The sequence below is a fragment of the Corvus brachyrhynchos genome, unplaced genomic scaffold (genome assembly GCF_000691975.1).
Source record: "Corvus brachyrhynchos isolate BGI_N302 unplaced genomic scaffold, ASM69197v1 scaffold213, whole genome shotgun sequence".
NCBI classification, from domain to species: domain Eukaryota; kingdom Metazoa; phylum Chordata; class Aves; order Passeriformes; family Corvidae; genus Corvus; species Corvus brachyrhynchos.
In genome coordinates this window covers 2,002,663-2,011,836 of record NW_008237233.1, presented here as the reverse complement: position 1 = coordinate 2,011,836, position 9,174 = coordinate 2,002,663, and the positions used below count along the sequence as shown (strand labels likewise).

General features: G+C 40.0%; 1 protein-coding gene across 5 annotated transcripts in view; it reads right to left on the bottom strand.

Moving 5' to 3' along the window:
- Positions 1 to 9,174, bottom strand: part of TMEM161B (transmembrane protein 161B) — a 167,023-nt gene that overhangs the window by 39,850 nt on the left and 117,999 nt on the right. The gene's annotated exons all lie outside the window — the stretch shown is intronic.

Sequence of the window (9,174 nt, the reverse complement as noted above, 5' to 3'; positions counted from 1 at the left end):
GCTGGTCTTGGGCCCGGCCATGGTCGCGGTTAGCGGGACCCGGGGGCGGCTCTCCGGGGGACGGGGCGGAGTTGCTTGGCCCGAGGGAAATATGTGTTCACCCTGCAGAACGCCCACCACTGCGCACGGCCTGCCTGTGTCCGACGGAACGCGCGTGGATAGCCCGTCCCAAAGGAGCACTCGGAAATAGTCGCGTCCCTCAAGTGGAGTAACAGCAGTTTTCTCGTAAATCGTGCGGTTTTAAATGCGCTGCCGTGGTCCCTTATGTGTGAGCTACAAACAAGTAGGAGCATTCTGCTTTAATAGATAATAGTATTTCTGTGGAAAATACTTAACATCTGTTCGTATTTTACCAAGCTTTTCCTGCCTTCTGAGAAACCCAGAAGGGTAATTCACAGACTCACAGGATGGTTGGATTTGGAAGGAACCTTATGGATAATCTCATTCCAGGCCCATGCCAAGTCCAAGGAATCCTTTCATTAGAGCACGTTGCTCAGAGCCCTGTCTACCGTGGCCCTCCAGGGATGGAGCATCCTTCCATTTTCCCTGGGCAACCTATGCCAGTGCCTCACCACTCTCACAGTAAGGAATTTTTTCCTAACATATAATCTAAATCTCTTTTAGTTTAAAACTACTCCTCCTGGTCCTATGACTATCTGCTGGTGTAAAAACTCACTCTTCCTCTTTCTTACAATGCCATATTTAGAAAGGGGCTCTGAGGTCTCCCAGGAGCCTTCTCTTCTCTAGACTGAACACTGCCAACTCTCTCAGCCTGTCTCCTTAGCAGAGGTGCTCCAGTCCTGTGATCACCTTTGCAGACCTCGTCTGGACTCACTCCAGCAGGTCCGTGTCTTTCTTGTGCTGAGGACCCCAGAGCTGGATACAGAACCCCAGGTGGAGGTCTCAGGAAGTCAGAGCAGAGGGGCAGAATCACCCCCTTCTAGCTGCTGACCAGGCTGGTTAGGATGCAGCCCAGGACATGGTTGTCTTTTTGGGCTCCACACACACCTTGTAGGCTTGATGAGCGGGAAAGACTCCACTACTAGAATAAGTAGTAAATTATTCCAGCACTGGGACGCGTGGGGGATAGCTTATCCAAAGTCATGCGTACCGACAGCTGCATTCAGCTTGGTATGTATGAGGTTACAAGTTCCATATTCATTGAGTTTCCCAATACACCTATACATATTCGTTGCCTAGACCCGCCTAGCTTCGCTTCGTATTACAATGAGCCCAAAAGTCATTTACATCCGCGTTGCGTTTGCGCAGTGCTGTCTGGTGGTCGTGGGCAGGGGTCTCCGAGATGAAATAAGAGTCTTCCTCAGATGAAGTAAAGGGTCTTCCTTATCCTGAACTTTTCACCTTTCCTCCCTGCGCATGCTCTTTATGCCCCTGGGCTAAGTCTAAACTTCAAGACTGGTTTGAGTTAGTTTTAGGTTAAAAACAGTATCTTTGGTCAAGATTCCTTCGCCTTATTAATAGTCTCGTATCTTCTCATCTTGCTTTGGTAGGCACAATAAGTGTTGGGCAAGTGGTATGCATTGCTTCTAACAAACCAATTCTTAGTAAATCACTTAACTTCTGCTTCCCCATCCCCCTGATTCAGTCTCAAGTCCAGCTTTTCGTCCACTAGAACCTTGAAATCCTTCTCTGCAGGGCTGCTCACAGTGAATCTAAATCGTGCTCCACACAAAAATCCCTGGCAAAAGCTAATTTAGTAACATCTTGACAACCCTCAGGAAGAGTTATAAACTCTGTCATTCTGAAATTTTTAATTGTTCCTTTGAAATATGTGGCAGCTAAAAAAAAAACAAACAACAAAACCTATTCAATATCACATTTCTAAAACAGTAGAACAAATAGATTTTCAAACAAAGGAAATACTCTCAGTTACCAAAGATTATAGTACCAGAGATAAGATGATTTTGACCTATTCAAACCATTTAATTTTAGCCAGAAAGTAGGTCTTTGGTCTGCCAATTTATTAATGCTAATATGGCGACATTTATGACAAATGTAACATGTCAAGAAAATAACAAATTCTGAAGGCATTTGTTTTACACCATGTGTTTCTTGCAGACAGAATACTAAAGAAAATTAATAAGCTCTTTAAAAGGCAAAGTTACAACAAAAAAGTGTCTTATTGTAGAAATAGTAAGAGATGAGATACATTTGGAGAGCAAGTGATTTGAGACCCATTTACTTGTGGAGGTAATAATCTCAAAAGTGTTTTAAACAAAATTCTGACTTGTTTGAACTCTTTAAGAAGATTTCATCACTGACATGAATGGTGGCATTTTATGAAAAATTATCAAAATTGGAAGTGAGCAGAACTGTTTCATTAACTGAAACAATTAATTATGTATTGGACAGCTTGAACTCTAGCAATCATGATTTCAGAGATCTAGGATTTTAATTCTAGTGTTGTTTAAATTTGTGTTTCACAAAACACTATTTGCACAAAGACAAGGCCAAAGTTGTTCTAATCACAATGGAAAAATGGATTTTTGAATGGATTTATATGGGCTCAGTAGAACCTTTGCAGCAGCAAGGTAAAGAAAATTGTCCCATGTGTTACTGCCAGTGGTACAAACACCACCTAACCTGTGAAGCTGCTCTCGAGCCCTCGTCTCAAACAGTGGGCAAGTTTTAAGAAACGCATTAGCGCAGACATGGTTTTACTGCCTGTGCCAGCTGGATACAAGGCTGTCTAAAGCTCAATATATATGCCTCATTATTCAGAAAAGAGGCAAGGCTCCCCAAAAATACATTTCTGGACTGTCAAATGTAGTCTCAGCAGCTACAGTTGAGGCAGTTGAAACACTTAATGAAGAAGTCTGCAACTGTAATGTAAAGGCAACTCAGCTGCTGAAGGAAAATTTACTGTAACACAGTCTACAGTCCCAAAATGAATAGAAGGTAAGTTTAGATCAACAAAGGCAAGGTCACCTAATACAGGACAACTTGCATCCTATATCAGTAAAAAGTTATTTATGAGGTGAACAACAGGAACACATCATTGCAATGTGTTCTGTTTATTTCTATCTTTCCATTATTTGGGATACTTTTCATTTCTGTTAGGTGAAGACTATTAAGAGATTAATTTACAGCCTAATTTAACACATGAGAGGATATTGAAGAAAAATAGTGGCAAAATCATCAAAATATGTTCCAAAGAGGGGTCATAAATTTCTTTTTCGGCAGATGGCACATCAGGCTGGAAATTTTCCATTTAGGGGTATAATTCTAGATCTTCCAACTACTATCGAAGTACTTCCCAGCATTTTAAAATGCAGTGACCGGACAAGGAGGAATCACGTTAAACTGACAGTGGGTAGGTTTAGATTAGGTACTAGGAAAAAATTCTTTACTGTGAGGGTGGTGAGTCTGACCCAGGTTGCCCAGAGAAGCTGTGGATGCCTGATTGCTGGAAGTGTTCAAGGCCAGGCTGGATGATGCTCTGAGAACCTGGGCTAGGGGAAGGTGTTTCAACCCCTGCAAGGGGTTGAAACAAGATGACCTTTAAGGTGCCTTTCAACTCAAATCATTCTATGGTTACTTTATGGTTTAGTATAAAAATATAAAAAGTGGGAGTGGGGTTTACTTGGTGGTACTTTTGACTTACGTAGTTGGCTGCTCAGCTTATTTGAAAAAGTTCTGTGAATAGTGGAGCTAATGAAGTTTGGTATTCTGTGGATTTCTCTCATATGATTGATAGATTAGAAACACACGTTTCTGTTTTAGGAGTGTGTCTGTTTGGGGCATTTATGGTATCTCTGACCTACATACAGGCAGTGTAATTATAATCAAGAATTTCCACTGATAAACACATTTGAAACAGGCCAGTGGGTTCCAAATTAGGTGAAAAATCAGTTACCAGCATAGAAGCAGACAGATTCACAGATCCATAGGAATTTATATATGGCCACACTGCAGCACCATATGCCTTATTTCTGTAAGTCATCAGAACAAAAGGAAAACACTTGTATTTGTGCCAGTTGTGTGTTTGTTTCACCTGTTTTACCATACCCTAAAGCAGAAAGTTAGGACTACAAAGGCAGTAGGTTTGGTTTTGTGTGCATGTGTGTATGTCTGTGTTTACTAAGTTGCCTCAGGACCTATGTCTAGTGTGAGATTTCTAGATATTGATCCCTACCCCCAGCCTCTCTATTGTATTTTGAAAATACAACCAAATTATTTTAACTATGTATGAAAGTACGTATTTTTAATACATTGGTTCACACAGCTGTGCCCTACACACACATATTCACACATGGATATACATCTATATGCATAGAAAATTTGTGTTGTCTAAATACGCTGTTTCAAATGGAACACAACATAAAACAGACAAATCAAATATGTCACTGCTAAAACTAGGCACTCCTCATCTTATCTACTGTGTGACCTTTCTGAAGCTGTTACTGTTCTGTTCAATTAACTTGAAATATGATTTCTGATAGTACTTTTTTTTTCCTAAAAGTCAAGTTACTGAGCAGTGCCTTCTTGCCGAGCAGTTCAGTAGTGCTAAAAAGGCCTGTGGTTTGTTGTGAGTTCATTTAACCACTATGTGTTAAAAGAATTTAAAAATAGATGTCTCTGACAGTAGTATTTCCTTTTAAAAAGCACTGAGTGGTTTTGATGCTTTTTTCTCTGTATTGTATCTTGAGGTTTCATGTACCTTGTTTTAATATACAGTAAAGTATCTGAAAGACAAAGTCATAATAATATCATCATAACATAATTATATCAGCAATAGGCTAGTACATGCTGCAGTATTCCAGAGTGGCATTTGTGTGCAAAAAAATCTTGTCCTGAGTCAAGGGGCTACAAATTGGTAAAGCATTCCAGATTTGCAATGCAAAAAAAGGGGAAGTTCTTTGGCATGTTGGTACTAGAACCAGCAGCAGATGATGATAAGTGGACTGGAATCTGCAGTGCAGTTGGGAAAAAGAGCTTGTGCTCATGTGCAGGAGCTGGACCACTGAAGATCTTGCAGGTCAGGACCAGAATTCTAAAATGAATCCTCTGATTCTCAGAGAAGCAGTGTAGTGGGCAGTGTAGCTCTGGTATGTTCAGAGGCTTGGAAGCAAGCTAGCAACCTGTCAGGAACATTCTTTAAATGCTTGGGGACAGTGCCACAGGTCTCTACTCAGTGTCTCAGTCCCTTGGGCATCTGGAAGTGTATCCCAAGCACCTTGTAAGTATTACAAACATATGTAAAAAAAACCCAAACAAACAAGCAACCAAAACACTGACTACAAGAACATTCTTCTCCTTCTACAAATCAGAATATAAAGGCAGCATTTGTAAGGCTCAGGACGAGGAGTTCTCCAGCCCCTCTTGATGCTCTGAGCACATGCCTCTCCTGTACAAATGATGATTTGTACAGCTCTAGACCATGACAGGGGCCCCAAGTAGACTGACCATGAGTGGGTGGTGGTCATGTAATCACTTGTTCTAGTCCCATGCTGTCAAAGGGGAGATAAGGGCCAGGAGGCAAGTTTTCTCCCTCTCCTAGTCCCTCTGCTATTCATCAAGGTCAGTGATGAATTTTTACTTTCCTATGCTGTCAGGGAAGGGAGCAGGTCAGGCTCAGTCAGCTTTGTACAGAGGGCTGCATGCACAGAAAACCAAGCAGCCCCTCATTTCCAACACACAAACAAATTATATGTGCAGTCCTTCCTTCAGAATAATCCCCAAAGGGCTAGCATTGGGAAAACTGCCATACAGTGGGCACTGAAGAACTAAGCTGTTGTAGGGGAAAGCACTGCTGCTGTCTAATAAGTGAGAGTTAATAAAATGAAGTGGTAAACCAACATGTGAGTTATGAAGATATTCCTTCACTAATGGGAGTTATCCAGTGTCCCATAGATGCTCATTATGTGTTGTTTATATCCAGTAATAAAGTCTTCAGTAGCATTAACTGGAAATGGTGCTCTGTGATCATAGAATAAAAGCTATCGAGGAGTTTCCTTGTTACTTACTTCTCTCTACATTTTTTTTTCTTGCTCTTTTCTGTGCTCCCTATCAGAATGATATTTATAGGACCAATTATGTAATCCATTTAAAATAAAGGAAATCTTAAAAACATCTTCATACTGGCTCAGTATGAAGGCATAGGGATTGTAGCGTAACGGGCCAAATTAATCCCCAATGTAAATCCATATTTTTAGCACAGTCACCATAAAGACAAATCTGGGTCAAAAATGTCCAAAAGATATTTAGTCAAGATGTAAAGCTCAAATTAAAAACTGCGACAGAACAACGCATCTGTTGAGTGTTTTAAACTGTGTCCTTTTGTGCCTTATTGTCATTCCAACATAGCCCTGGGGTAAAAATGTGAAGAACCTCTTCCATTCTTCTGTAATGTGAAGTGTCACAGAGGCAGAGTTAGCATTAGTTCTTTGGTATGCAAAGGAGAGATCAATTAATTTTATAAACTGGCTTTAGATAAATGATGCTGAAACAATCAGTGTTTTGGTGTTGATGGGGGTTACAGAGTCTTGAATGCCAGGATCCTTGAGTTTTGGGACATATTGGAAAAAGCTATATGTTTTCAATCATGCCCTTCTGTAGATACAAAAATGCTGCTAGCAAGGATTTTCTTGCTATTTTCTAAGTCTGTGAGAGACTTTTCTCTCTCACAGAAGAGGTAGCAGAGAATGTAAACAACCAAGCCACCTGCAACCTTGAAAAGTCTTGTTTATGGTATAGTAGAAAAATATTTTGGCAATGGTGTGTTTAGGATTTTAGCCAATCACCCCCAAGGGGTGGCTGGTCCTTTGTCCAGTTAGACTATGAAGAAAAAAGTCTGTAAAAGAGTTTGTAAAATAAATAAATAAATCAATCTTGCTGCACAATTCCTGCCTGCTGGATCTTCTCTCCTCCTCCTCCCTATAGCTGCAGGACACGGTGATATACCCTAGGAACCAGGCCTATGGTAATACCCTTCTGTTTCTCTGAGATTAAAACGGAATAATAAATAAAAAATTGAAAAATATTTATAATTTAAAAAAATAATTATTTTGTCAAACTCTATGCTATAGTGCTCTAAAGTGATTCTCTACCAGCCTGCAATACTGTGGAGAACAGGGAAAGTCAAGCATACTGGAAGTAAACATGTTTTTACATCCTTAAACATTTCAGTCTGTTTTCTGAAGAATTCATGTTTTTAATCATTCTATGTTTGCATGTGAGTGTGTGCATGAAAGCTTCATAGTCATTTCACCTGGTTACTTGAGACGTTGTTGTCCAATTCCTACCAAACCAGCCTGAAAGATACTAAGTTCTTACAAGTCTGATGAAATTGTGAACCCCAGGGATTGTCCAGGGGAGACCTTCATTATTGCTAAAAGCAGGGATAGTGCTACAGTGTGAACTCCTTGCTTATTGAAATATATGTCTAAATGCAGGCAAAGCATCAGCTGGCTCTCATACCTTATTCAGACAGTAGCAAATCCAAGCACAAGACACAAAGGAGATCAGGGTTCATTAGCTCTACTGCTAATGAGAGATTTGTACTCAGTCAAGTTTGAGCCTCTTGTTTAGTAGCACCCTGTACAAAAAAGCTGGCTGTTTTGAAAATGTGTGCACTTTATTTTATGCAATAATCTCTAAAGTGTTATTCACAAATATTAAAGAGAGGTGATACCTGGCCTTGCAGATACTCAGGAGTACAGAGAAAGAGTATATAAATGTGTGTGTACACAAATGTATGTATATTTGAAAAGTCTTGAGAGAGATATATGTATACCTATCTAAATGTGTGTTCACGTATGCATATGTGTGTCTATATATTATATATGTTAATGTTTACAGAAAACTCAATAAAATGCTGTTGCCACATTCTCACTTAACATTCTGAAAATAGTCTTCAATTTAGGACTTTACATTTAGACTGCAGTGAATACTGGTGAATTGAATCTTTTAAAAGTTAGCCACTTAGGTGACCAAAAAAAGGATTTGCCAAAATGATTTTATCTATGTCTTGCGCAAATATTGATTCTCGGGCAGAGGGACTGTATCAGGCAAGTTCTTCCCTTCCCTTCCCTCCCGTTCTATCTCCTCTAGTCCAAGCAAGCAGATAAGTGGACCTTTATGTAAGCTGGGAGAGAAGAGTCCAGCAGTTTTCTGGCATGAAAACACTTACAAAAGTATGTGTGTTTTTTCAGTTAGAGCCCAAAGAATACAACCATGTGTATCAAATGAGAAATAGGTTACATCTGACACTTGAAAATCATGAAATTGCTGCTGGCAAAAGCCTCCCTAGACAAATAATTTTTGCTTCACATGTGTCATTTCCTTTATGTGCTTCTACATCCACTGTTGGTGTAAGACAGTTGGAAAACTATAGGTTAATAGCAGTTCTCTAACCAAAACTGTTCCTGGCAGATTAGCAGTGATGGATTTTGAAAGGATTTTACTGCAGAAAGAGAAGAGTTAAGACAATGTTTAAATAGCTTCTTGGCTTTTAAAACACTCCTCTATTCACTGCAACCATCTGAGGCTTTTTTCCTCCTTTAGTGAGTGTTTTGTAAACATTTTATGGTATATTGGTTTGGTTGTCTGGTTTCAAGGTATTTTGGTTCGAAGGATGAAAAAGGAAAAAAAGCTACAAAAACTAAGTTCTCTACAAAAATTGTTTGAATTCAGCCTGTCTACAGAACAAGGAAGCATTCATAATGGGATATTAATTCAGAACTGCTTTGCAAATAGTAGCAACAGTTATATACAAGTTTGTAAAAGCCCAAAAGACAATCAAAAAGTATTATAGTCATGAAAGTAAACAAACTTAATGATGCATACACTTGCATTTCAATATGCTTCATACAATCCACCTGTATAAATTCTGAAGGATTTTAAGAGAACATGAGTGTTGGGGTTTTAGTTTAGTCCTAGTTTTTTTCCTATTAAAGGAATTTTTTCCCATATGCATGTTGCTAGGGGACAAATGGCTGTACTTCAGGAAGACAAAAGAGCTACCCACTGACGGTGGGGTGGGCCCGGCTACTCTTTTGTTTCACCTGGGTGTGGGGTTAGTTCGCTCTCGGTGTTCTCGGAGAGAGAAGCTGCTGGTTCTTTTCGGGGAGAGAAGCTGCTGGTTCTTTTCAGCCGTTTTTCTTTCTGCGGAGAAAGATCCCAGGACCCCCGGCCCACTTCCCTGCCCCGCTG